General features: G+C 37.4%; 1 long non-coding RNA gene across 1 annotated transcript; it reads left to right on the top strand.

Moving 5' to 3' along the window:
* The first annotated feature begins 11417 nt into the window (after positions 1-11417).
* LOC149225242 (uncharacterized) lies at positions 11418-12354 on the top strand. The gene is made up of 3 exons (XR_016246949.1): positions 11418-11613; positions 11717-11780; positions 11876-12354. It is a non-coding gene; the product is annotated as an uncharacterized LOC149225242 (long non-coding RNA).
* The last annotated feature ends 1390 nt before the right edge of the window (positions 12355-13744 follow it).

Here is a 13744-nt window from a genome sequence, read left to right as displayed (position 1 = left end):
TTAATTAATATATAAAATTGCATCTTTGTCTCCAATATCTACAGTGGCTCATTGCAAAGTCATCCCATGTGATTTATGTATTTTCAACGTCCATACCATTTTCAAAGGCATTTGCCTCATATTCCCCCTAAGAATAGGCGGAATTGGTACAAGAATTAGAGAATCCTTATCAAATGGAAGACCACAATACTTTTCAAGCATAACTGTAACAAATTGTGGAAGATGTGGCGGCTTTGAACTAGGCGCAAAGAAAATATTTTCAATATCTCCAAGTGCACCATTAACCAGACCAACTTCAACCCACAAATTACACATTGACATCACACACTCTCCATGACATAGCAGTACTTCACGCTACAATATATCATCATCACTATCACTTATTTCTATTCTTCTACTGCTTTCTACAACACATCTTGCAATAGGCGAGGTTAACGGTTTAAGCATTTTTCGATTGTGCAAATTGACAAGATTATTCGTCATAAATAAGTCAACATAAGAATTAAAAAAATCCTTTCCTGTCGATCCAAGAAACTATCAACACGGGTCATAAGAAAATCCCAATCAGCAAGAGAAGGCTCTGCATTTCTAATATTGGTTAAAATATTGTGAAAAGATGCTTGTCTCAGATCATCTCCTTGCTGCCTATAAATTTTGTCTAGAGCCACTACAATGTTGAAGCTTTCCCACAAAAATTTCCCAATTGTTCTACCTGCATACAAGGGTTTATCCTTAACAGGAGGCAACTAGGCAAGGTCACCCACAAGAATGATGGACCTACCACCAAAAGGACAATCCTTGTTTTCAGGAAAGGCTTCTCGCAAACGAGAATCTATTTGTATGAATAGCCTTGGACCTATAAATTTCATCTCATCAATCAATATATATCGAACGTGCCTCATTTCCTCTTGGAACATTGCCAAAGCCTTCCCACACAATGGCTTCATATCTTTTATAGGAATTTTTAAAGAAAAATGTATTGTTTTCCCATGTATGTTAAAAGTAGCAATACCAGTTGGAGAAAGCAATAACAAAGGACTTTTCCATTCGTTGTTGTAGTATAAAGATCATGATAAATACACCAAATGAGAGAAGACTTCCCTGTTCCAGCAGTACCTAGAATAATCATTTTCACCTTAACAAAGTGTCGAAAAATAATTTCAAAAGCAGCTAGTTGTTTTTCTGATAGAGAGGAAGGAGGCAAATATGTGTCCCTAACGAACCCACAATTCAAAACACCTACATACTACACATCTTTTACATAATTCACCCCTTCTTCTAAAAAATCACTTGATACCATCATTTCCTGCCAATTATAATCAACATCAAATTCCCTTCTACCAAGATTATCAAGGTCTGAAATGCTTACACAACTTGGAGGAACTAACTGCAAAAAAACCTTCCACTCTTCAAAATCTCTATCAACATTTTCTTCATGTATAAGCGACTCCACATCCTCTTCATCACCTTCATTTGGCAAAGGGCCTCGATCAACATGCCACACACGATATCTCCAATTCCTCCAACTCTCAACATCACTTTCAGTAGACAACCCAATATCTGAACCAACGTCAAGAAATAGCTTCTATGAAAGCAACTCACTCCAACAAAACGTTTCAAACTCTTCTGACCCTTAATCAAGAACAACATAAAATCGTGGCCAAACATGAATGATATCATGCTGATCACGTGGCCTCCATTTTTCATGCCTATGTTTCTCCTCAAAACTCCATGATCTTGTTGTTTCTATCAAGCATAAATTTTCCAAAAACACAGGTCCGCTTTGATAAACATGAATGAAATTGTTTCTGCACAAAACTTCATCAGAATGTAGTGAAACCCTTTGGTACACTTTCTTGCCAACATTCAAGGAGAAGATTTTTTTACTACAGAAAATAATAAACATCTTTAGCAACAAATTGCACGTAACTTGAGCTCCAACGTCACACTCAACAAACGTCTCAACAAGGAACCTTCTATACACAGATAATACAAGAGCCTCAGACCCACTCCCACCAACAACTCTGGTCAACATTTCGTTTTAAGTTTCAAATCTCCTCTCTGCCTTTGAACCATATTTTTCAATATACTTTAAAACCTGATGTTGAGAAATAATTGGTTGACAATCAACATTTTCTCTCCACATTGTTAAAGCATCAACATTGTGAATATTTAAATGGTCATCATTTCGTGTTGGTTCATACTTTTTTCTTCCTTTTTCATCTATCGACAATGTTGACTCCGCACGAACCTCCCATGGAGAATTGTAGTGACATGAAAGAACAAACCCTTGTTTACGTAAACAAGATTCAACACTTCATTTTGTATGCCTTTTCACACAGTTAACTAAATGCTCATAATATTCTTCGGGATTGCAAGAAAAAAATTGTTCAGTGTTCAAAAGACATGGATCATCATTTAAAGTTCAAGGGATCATGACATTTCGATGATATATGTCACGCGGATTCCATGTTGTAACATATTTGTCAAAGTACCTCTTTGCTACACCAACAATAGTCACATTGGACCAATCCAATGTTTCCATATCTGGTGCTTCAGGCAACCACAAAAAATCGTGGATATGGGTGGAACCTCTATGTTTCCACTCATACCTAAAAAGATTCAAAACATGCAGTTAAAATATAATAAGAAATCATAACAACATACATTTTTCTTCAAATCATTATAAAATTGTCGAAAAGGAAGAACAATAAGCCTATACCAAAAGTCTCTAACACCAAGACATCTCTGCAAGACTATGTCACAGAAATTGAATTTTTGGTGCATGTACATAACAACTATATGCGGGTACTGAATAACATTTTGAATATTTCTGGCATGCTCACTTTGTCGATGACAATCTCTGGTTGAAGGCATAACACTATGCAAATCAGGCCACTTTGTGTCAGCCACACTCAATGTAAAAAATAAAGTAGGGAAACCCAACTGGTTGATCATATCAGTTAATTCAGAACGACACTTTGTCCAATAAGCTCTTGTACCCCTAAGACAAGATCCAAAATGCATTAATTTCTCAGCCAACTTATTATTTGGAAAATCAGAAAGTTGTTGATGCAACTCTTGAATAGTTGCAGGCACATTTTCATGAATATTTTTCTTCAAAAAAATTGAAGTTTTTCCCTGACTATGATGCCACATAATCATATTCAACAAGAAATATCGAAACCAAGGATGGCTTCCAAATATTTGATCATAAAATCTCAATAGATGCAAACCATATTCATGCATCTGAACATTGCAAATTCGAGGATGCAACCAATCAACATCACCTGTAGGGAATAAAGTGGGGAACGCCATATCTAGCAGTCCTTCAGTATTATATTCATTAATGGGATATGTACCAATATTTGGCCAATCTATTGGTTCAACGAATGTGTTATTTGCATTCTCAATAAATCTTCTGATTCGATCAACTTCCCGGGATTCATTAGGCAAGCAAGAAATAAAGGATGACAGGTGACAATGCAAACAATTAGCCCCATCTATTTCAATCTCTGCATCCATCCTAGGTATATCATCAACATGACTATCAACATATTGTAACCTGCTAGAAACATCAGTAGGTCTTTCTAGGAGAAAAACAATTGAATCCATGTCAATTTCCACATCCTTGTAGTACTTGTCCATTTCAATTTTATAACACAATGCATCCATCACACATTGTCTCTTCACATAGCATTCATAGTATTCAGATTGAACACCTCGCCTTCTTACAATAAAAAAATCTAGTTCTTCAACACGTTGTGTAAGCTTCTTTGCAATTGAAGAAATATCTTGTGGAAAACATATCGTGTGACCGCTATATTTATGTTGTCCACCACGCGCATGCATCATTTTCAATATTGGATTTACCCGTGCTATTAGCATCTCTTTAAATTGTGTCAAAACTCTTAGAGCCTCAAGCTACTCACCTGATCCATGTTATTAAAGTGAGAAAAGTGATGAGCACCTTTCTTAGACTTACATCTTTTATACAAATCGGCCCCTCGTGCAATCTGAAAAATTGTATACCAGGGTAACATTCATTACATACATGGCACATATGCACAAAAAACAAATTGTCAATCCTCAACCGAAAGCTTTTATGCACATCAACCATTTGTTCGCTAAAATGATAGCGAACATTTTCATTTTCTCTACGAAACACCATTCTAGCTTGGCAATGATGTGAAACAACTCGTGGAACTGGAGTATTAGTTTTATCATTTCTTTCCATAACAGAATGGGAAATCATTCTTCTACATTCATTACACGTGACTAGATTCTGCTCGGAAGAAAGAAAATAACCTTTGTAAGAAAGACATATCCACAAAAAAAATCAATTTTGTTAATGAAACAAAAAACAATTTACATTTTCTTCATTGTTGCATCGTCCATGTGCAAGTCGTCAAACTGATATTGCTTGCATTTCTTGTAATTTTTTTTATCAACCATTATTCACCTTAACAGAATTCTACAAAAAGCCATTAACAAAGACATTCGTAAAACAATATAAATTTAACATTGACAACCACTAAACCTTTCAAAATAAATGTGCATTAAGCACATGTGCTCTGCCAAGAGGAAAATTGTTCTCACATTCTTCGGCTTCAACAATCTTCCTTGTAAAGCTACGTCGAGAAATATTGGTTCCAGCATTTCCAACAGAGCGACCCAAATCATCAACCATTCTAGCAAGCATATTACTACCACCAAAAACATTGTACACAACAACTTCTTCCTGGGAATCAGATTCCCTATCTTCCATTATAACATCTCTTGCACCATTTGCACAGCGCCCAAGGTTCTCATATCTATCAAGGTCCCTATGTAAACACAATATTCCAAAACATACAACATCTGAGAAGGTATATGGAAGAAGAACAAAATTTGGAGAGAATCAACAATAAAGCAAACAAAATGTTCTCCTATGTACAGACGAAAGTTTCTAAACTTACGATTAGTCTTATTGTATGTTTCATCATTTCTTGAAGTTTGACAAGTTGGTCGTCGACCCTCTTATTTAGGAAGAAATAAAGGTTTTACTGCTTCTAAATCTATTTGCCAGTTAGTAATCATTTTGACACTGTTCTAAAAAAACAATATGGGAAAAAATAGAATAGTAAAAAGTTCTGATGGACAAAAAAAAAATGCAAAGGAAAAAAATAGAACTACATACAAATTCAACAGGGGTAGCTATATTAACAATATAGTTTCTACCAAGAAATGCCTAACCCTCTTCACCAACACAGTCTCCCAAATTTTCAACCATTTGAGGAAATTCTTCATTCCTACAGTTCTCATCAACTCCAAAAACTGCATTTCTTTCATTGTTTTCATAGAAAATACCATTGTTGTTCATATGAAGACTCTCTTTCGAAACACAATATTCTGAAAAAAGACAAAAGTTGATAAACCTTCAAAAAATATAAGTTCTTTCAGATGATTAACATCCAACGAAACGACCATCAAAACAAAATTTTCGCTAAAGATGATCCAGGTGGATATTGGTGGCCACCTGCCAAGTCCACTTGGACCCCCATCATTGTTTCTTTCAGCTTTTTAGTTTCCTTAATTGTAGCACAATTTACTATTTTTATCAGTTTTTCAGGTCTTAAACTTCTGGAGCCGTTTTGAGGCCTTAAACGACGCTTTTTGGGAAAACTGGGAGCAACATGGGTCCATGGACCGATGTTGCTCTTCCCAAAGTTGTATTTCTCGGATAGATCTTTCTAACGAGATATTGTATGCGTCAAATGGAGATCGTATGCCAAAGTTATGACCCCGGGAAGTTGATGTACCAATTTACCCAAACGGGGCCCACAGTTTGGCGTTTATTCTTCTAGGGTTAGGTTTTTGGATGTTTAGGGTTTTCCATTGTTTCTCAACAATAAATAGGCCTTCGACCCTCATTGTAACACAGTTTAGAGGCATGTAGCTACCACATCTCTTCTCAGAGATAAGCTACCATCGCCCTAGCTGTTTATTTCCATTTTCTGTTTGTAAGCATATCTCAGTATTTTACATTAATGAAATGAAGTATTATTTCCGCTGCATCTTTGTGTTTATGGTTCTCTGTAATTTATTGCATTCCTATTTAAATCCGGATCAGTGGTATCAAAGTGGTCTGCTTTTTTCTCAGTTTTTCTTTGCATGTCCCTAACGAGGTCGGGATATAAGGAGTTAGGGCTTGAACTGGTTGAACCTTTGCAAGACCAGCCCCGCAAATCCCGACGACCTCCCAAGGCAGATGAGAAGAAAGATGAGGGGGTAGGAGATCCTATTGAAATCTTGCTTGAATAAGCCCTCGAGCGGCAAAGGAACGCGATGATGATAGCTCTGTGCATATCCTTCAGTGGCTACCCAAAGGCGACGCATCGGCTTCCAACAGCTACTCTGGAAACACCACACCGTTTAACGTACAAGCTAATTTTGAAATCCCCATATTCGAGGGTCAAATAGATGCAGATGCCATAGACAAATGGTTAAATCTACTAGAGGGTTATTTTTATGTTCATGAATTTTCGAGTCGAGAAAAGATTGTTTTCGCTCTTCTCAAAGCAGCCCCCCACGTCAAGGACTGGTAGGAAACCTACTACGAGTAGAAGAATAAAAGCACAAGCTCACTATTTTCAGCCGCACCCACTTGGGATTCATTCCGGGATGCCGTCAAGGAGCAGTACTACCCTGTCAAAAGCTATGAGGACAAATACATCAAATGAACCACACTGCGGCAGGGACGGGACCAAGATGTGCTAGAGTTCACAAACATTTTTCATACCCTTTGCACACAGTTGGGTATCAAAGATTCTGAGTTGCATTTGGTACTCAAATACCGCGACTGCCTACACAGATACATCCAGGAAGAGATGGAGTTCCTAAACATCTCTTTGCTCGGCACGGTGTACTGATAGCTGTCAAAATCGAGCAAAAGTTCAAACAGAAGAAGCGAGACTTCGGATCTGCAAATCCAAAGACCAAAGGGCAAAGCCAAGGCGGGGTGACCCAAGACAACCCATCGAAGCCGCAAGAAAAGAACAACACCACGAAGTCGAAGAAGGACACAAGAAAGTGGTGTGAGTTCCACAAGAGCCCCACTCACAACACAAGTGAGTGTCGGACTAAGCAGTTGTTGGTGGCTGAGTTGAAGGCTTCCGAATCACATGCATGTTTCGACCTTGAGCCGGAACCCAACAAGGGGAATGGCAAAGGGAAGCAGATCATTGATGTGGAGCCTAGCGCTACTGTTGCCACTTCCAAGATCCAAAATAATGAACTTGAAGATCCAGAGGAGGGAGAGCGTATTTTCCACTCACATATGTGGGTTAAGGGGTCGCCGTTGCAATTCATTGTCAACAGTGGCAGCGAAAAGAACCTCATTTCAGCAGAGGTCGTGAAGCGGTTGGGCCTACCGACTACACCACACCTGCAGCCGTACAGTATCGGGTGGCTTCATGAAGGACGAGATCTCAAAGTTTGCCAGCAGTGCCGCCTTCTCTACAGCATCAAGCCCTTCATAAACAAGGTATTGTGTGAGGTTACACCTCTGGATGTTTGTGATGTACTATTAGGCCAACCATACTTGTGCTGTTATTATTTCTTTGGTAATTCATTATACAAGATACCGAAGGTATCCCCACCTATCGCCACCTCTTTGATCACTGCTAAGAAAGGCAGCGAGCTCATCTCACAGACTAAGAAATTTATTTTTTGTCTAGTTCTCTCCCATAGTAAGGGGAATATTGTCGCCACATCCATGATCCCCACAAAGGGTTCCTCCACACAACAACATCATCAACAGAGGGATACGGTCATGAAAGAACACAGGAACAACTTCTCCTCACCCACAGGGCTACCACACAAGTTTCAGGTTGGCAACAAAGTCTAGTTGCATTTGCAAAAGGAACGCATTACCAGAGCCTATAGAAAACTCATACCACTCCGATATGGTCCTTACACCATTACCAAGGCTACGGGAGACAATGCATTTGAGCTCAGCATTCCCCCATTCCTTGGCCTGCACCCAGTGTTCAATGTGGACCGCCTTCGGCCATACTTTCCACCATTTCTAGACACATCCGACATTGCAGAACAGCTCACACCCACAAAGTTAAATCCAGATTGCATGGAACAAGCTACAACTTATCGGATCATGGACACACAGATCAAGCATACATGCCAGCAGAACATCCAACTGTATCAAGTTGTCAAAGCAAGCCAACTCCTTCACCAGGGCAAGTGGTTCACCAGGGACCAAGTTTAGCAGAAGTTTCCTCATCTCATGGAGGAACTCAACGCAATGGGGACCATTGCTTCCTAAGGGGGGAGGAATGATCCAGGTGGATATTGGTGGCCACCCGCCAAGTCCACTTGGATCCCCACCATTGTTTCTTTCATCTTTTCAGTTTCCTTAATTGTAGCACAGTTTACTATTTTTAGCAGTTTTCTGAGTCCTAAACTTCCGGAGTCGTTTTGAGGCCCTAAACGACATTTTTTGGGAAAACTGGGAGAAATATGGGTCCATGGACCGATGTTTCTCTTCCCAAAGTTGTAGTTCTCGGATAGATCTTTCTAACGAGATATTGTACGCGTCAAACGGAGATCGTATGCCAAAGTTACGACCCTGGGAAGTTGATGTACCAATTTACCCAAACAGGGCCCATAATTTGGCGTTTCATCTTCTAGGGTTAGGTTTTTGGATGTTTAGGGTTTTCCATTGTTTCTCAACAATAAATAGGCCTTCGAGCCTCATTGTAAAATAGTTCAGAGGCATGTAGCCACCACATCTCTTCTCATAGATAAGCTACCATTGCCCTAGCTGTTTATTTCCATTTTCTGTTTGTAAGCATATCTTAGTATTTTACATTAATGAAATGAAGTATTATTTCCACTGCATCTTTGTGTTTATGGTTATCTCTATAATTTGTTGCGTTCATGTTTAAATCCGGATCAACAGAAAACCACTTCTCTTTTCATACTTACAATTTACAGCTCCTCCTTCTTCATCATTTGCTAAAGCTCTTTTCTTTCATTGATACACATTTCTTCTCTGTGCTTTAGTGACTTCCTTATTCTACTTATACCATTGTCGTTGGTATTCACTTAATCGTTGTTGTGTAGCAACAAAGCGAGGTCTTTTCGCACCACTCTTGCTTCTTATTTCACTCAACATCTCTGTGATAAAGTTAAAGTTCGTTGAAAGGTCATTTCACAATTCCGTTTGACACTAATACATACTCTTCAATCTTGAAATAACTAAAAACTAACAAAAGTGGTGAGAAGAAATATTTGAGAAATTATGTTTCCCACGAAAACTTAGAACACATACAAAAATGTTCCCCTTACACTTAATCGATACAACAACAAGTTGAAGAAATTAAAGACAAATAAATATGAACACATTGGAAATTTACCATACATATGTCATCAATATAAATTCAAAATGTGAATTACAATGATGTTAAAAAATATTTAAAAACATACAGAAGGTCTTATGCATTATCAAAAAACAAACATGTTCAAGCCTAAAATGCTAATTCAATACATCCACACGTAGTGGAGCTATGTGAAGAATACAATTTGCATTATGAATAACTAAATATACATTTCCATTTTCAATGACATCATCAAAATCCTCAACCATTTGTAGATAGAAGCATGAGGTTATCTCCTTAATATAACTTCAAAATGTGAATTACAATGATGTTCAAAAAAATATTTAAAAACATTAAACATACATATGGTCTTTAGTAATATACAAAAAAAAACATGTTCATGCCTCAAACGCTAATTGAATACATCCACAAGTAGTGGAGATATTTCCTGGACTGCATTTAAAAAAAAAAAGAAGAATCCTCGCTCCCCAACACTAAGAACTCCAACATTTCTAAACGTCTTCGTAAAAGGGTTGACAATGAAATAATTTTTTGTATGCAAATAACTTTAGGGCATGTTGAAAAAAATCATTGATCCCATTGTACATTCAATTCTATTTCAGAATGAAGAAAATGAAACACCATAGTAGACAAGTGACCACTATTGTTAAACTTCCCTTGTGTACTGCAAAGAAAAAAAGAAAAATGTTAAATCACAATAGCAACAACATTCATTCATTATTTTAATCTAAAAATCGATAACGAAAACCATCCATTTTCATCATTACTTGGTTCCTATATACTTCATTATTAGACTAAATAAATTAAATAGTGCAACTTAAAAATCCATAATTATTCAAATTTATAACAACCTTACAAGAACCATTTTTTCAACGATTTCCACAAAGATGGGCAAGTTAAACGTTTTCAATTTTTGAAAATTTTCATCACGTAAACACTTAATAAATTTATTTGTTAAATAAATTCAAACTAATATTGAATAGATACAAAATTAAGATAGCTATATACATATAGCTCTTCATAAATTACTAACCAATTATTTTATATGTGTTTTTTTTAATAATAATAAAAAGTTAATTCACATTAACAGACAAAAGGCAATAATGATTGTCTTTATTATTCATTATTCACTGAATTATAATATCATTTTTCACCTTCCAAATATATGATAAATACCCTCATTCTTAATTCAATTATTATGATAGGCTCCTCTTAACAAAAACAATTATATAAAGCAATTTCATAGATATGGAGTGATTCTATATTGCTAAAAAGTTAGCTTCTTGTTTGGTGTATAGTGGTTAACCTACTCTAATTACACATGATTATCCTCCTCTATCAACCATAAATTTTAACTTTACAAAAAAGTTATTAGACAAAGGTATGGACATGGTTTTTCATTAAAGGTATGTATCCTTAGATCAACATATAGCACAATGGATCAGCGACATAGGCCTTTGGCAGTGTATATAAATGAATAGTTAGTGACCCATACACTGCATTTATTTCATAATATTGCATATCACATGCCTTAAAATTTTTGTTGAATTGACATTGATCCATGTAATTTGTCATATCAAATCTAATTTCCACATGACAAAACTTTTGGCTAAAGCCATTTGACTTTATTATCGTTTCCCAATCATATATATCAAGTTTGACTTGAAAATTTATAATCACATCTACATGTCATATATTATAAGATCACAGAAAAAATAAAAATAACCTCACAGAAAATATACCTTCCTACTCAAACATTATTTCACAAAATTTATTAAAGGCAACCCAAACCTTTATGATAGCACAAATATTTACTATATATATTAATTAAAACAGGAATTAGCAGCCTCATGGTACTTGATATTTAAATGTTACATAACCATGACTTGTTTTCATTGATGGGTGGCCATCTGGCCCCAACCTCCAGAACTTTCTTGGGCGCCACCTGGAAACATCACGATCGTTGATCTGGCTGTTCTTTGATTGCATGGTCAACATCGGTCTAGGGTTCCTTTTGGTAGCCACCCGGCCTAACTCCGTCCTCAGTCTTCCATTCACATTGTTTGTCCGGAGAGGGTTTCGCTCTGCAAGTTCTTCTAGTGATGGTGACTCCTTGACTCTTCCAGCATTCGATATCATTGATAATACTAGATTTCGAGCACCCATTTCGATTTCTCTCCTCTCAAAGGCAACTACAGCTTGAGGAACCTATCCACAGGTATGTCAGTGGCATAATCGATTTCTTTTACTTCCTATACTACTCTAGTTTTCAGTTCTTGTGGCTGTGTATCTGAAATTAATATTTGTTGTGGTATTTACAGGTGGTGGTCTGTCACCCAAATTATTTACCTTTTTACATGCTTGGTGCAATGGGGACTCATCGTGGTGGGTAATTTCTTGTGCAAATTCTATTTATTTGCTTTTCTGTTGATTCTATTTTCCAAACAGGTTAAGTTTGCATTTTATGGCTGCCCCCGCAGGTTACCTTGTGACTCGGCATGGAGTTCAGCGGACTCCAACCACTTGCTACACCATCACAACTTTAGGGACGACATCAGAGGTGCACTTCTGGCTGTTGGGGTGCAGTTTAATGCCCAATATTATCACCTTATTGAACAATCAATGGTTCTTGTTGCTATTCTGAATACTTAGATTATGGTGTTGTAGCTTAGGGTATTTCCATTAGGTGTGAACAATCTCTGTTTTCTTTTTAGGAAGGCGACAACTTCCCAACTATAGTTTTTGTACTTCCATTAAGCTCTTGCCCAGTTACTTGTTTCCTATTCGTTAACTATGAAGGTTCAGCCCTAATGGGCTCTTGGTACATTGAAAGTTTATTATTCTTGTGAACAAATGTTTTCTTCCGTTTTGATATTCAAAATTATGGTAATATTATAGCGGCTAAGTTTGGAACCAAATTATTTGGTTATCGGCCATGTAGCCCTATTAAAGTCTTTTACTTCTTGTATTTATTTGATGATTAAATCCATATAAAATGGTAACCTATGCAGGTTCAGGGTTTAGTTTTTCTACTTTTCCATTTGTTTAACTTGCATTCGGTTATCCAGTCTAGACTTGTTAAGACCAGTGACTATTAAATTAACTTGTTTCTTCAGAGTTTGACCCCTCTGGAACCACAAAGCTTTACTATATATATTAGTTAAAACAAGAATTAGCATCCTCATGGTACTTGATATTTAAATCTTACATAACCATGACTTGTTTTCAATAGCAGGTGGCCATCTCCAGAATTTTCTTAGGCGCAACTTGGAAACATCACGAGTGTTGATCTGGTTGTTCTTTGATTGCATGGTTAGCATCAGTCTAGGGTTCCTTTTGGTAACCACCCGCCCTAACCCTGCCCTTCGTCTTCCATTCACGTTGTTCGTCTGGAGAGGGTTTCACTTTGCAAGTTCTTCCCACGATAATGGCTCCTTGACTCTTCCAGCATTCAATATCACTAATAATACTAGATTTCGAACACCCATTTCGATTTCTCTCCTCCTAGAGGCAGCTATAGCTCAGGGAACCTGTTCACAGGTATGTTGGTGGCATAATGATTTCTTTCTTCCTATACTACTCTGGTTTTCAATTCCTGTGGCTGTGTATTTGAAATTAATATTTGTTGTAGTTATTTACAGGTGGTGGTCTGTCACCCAAATTCTTTACCTTGTTTACAGGCTTGGTGCAATGGGGACTCATCAGGGTGGGTAATTTCTTGTGCAAATTCTGTTTATTTTATTTTTTGTTGATTCTATTTTCCAAACAGGTTAAGTTTGTGTTTTTTGGCCACCCTGGCAGGTTACCCTGCGACTCAGCATGGAGTTCAGTGGACTCCAACCACTTGTTCCACCATCATTGTCACACCCCCAATTATTTTTTCATAAATTGGCTTTCGTGCAGCATCGGCCAAACACTTAACTTTTTCATTTGTTAACATGTTTCCCAAACTACACCTAACTTTCACTTCATTAACCATATTAAACATTTAATGTGTGGAATAACATTAAATAAACATTCACCAGCAGAAGACACTTAATCATATGCAAGTAAGATTTATATTATTAAATCTGTTTTACATTCACTGGGATGAAAACCTTCAATCGGCGTTATACAATTTCCACCGTTCAGCTGTCGTGCAGCTCAGCCTCCGACCACTGCACCGCTCAGCCTCACCCGAACACCCTTCATTCACATCTTGGATGCTGCCTACGTTCAGCCCCCACAGCTCATCATGCGACTTCACTCGTTTCAACGCTCTGTTATGTCGACCCTTCGTTCGGCGGGCGCTCGCTCCATAAGTCGCCCTGACCGCACCTCCGCACGATCGTTCAACCGATGGGTTCCCT

Source organism: Pinus tabuliformis, chromosome J (genome assembly GCF_031772625.1).
Source record: "Pinus tabuliformis cultivar Carrire ecotype Pingquan chromosome J, CPIR1, whole genome shotgun sequence".
NCBI lineage: Eukaryota > Viridiplantae > Streptophyta > Pinopsida > Pinales > Pinaceae > Pinus > Pinus tabuliformis.
The sequence above is the reverse complement of the archived record's forward strand: the minus strand, read 5'-3'. Positions and strand labels throughout refer to the sequence as shown.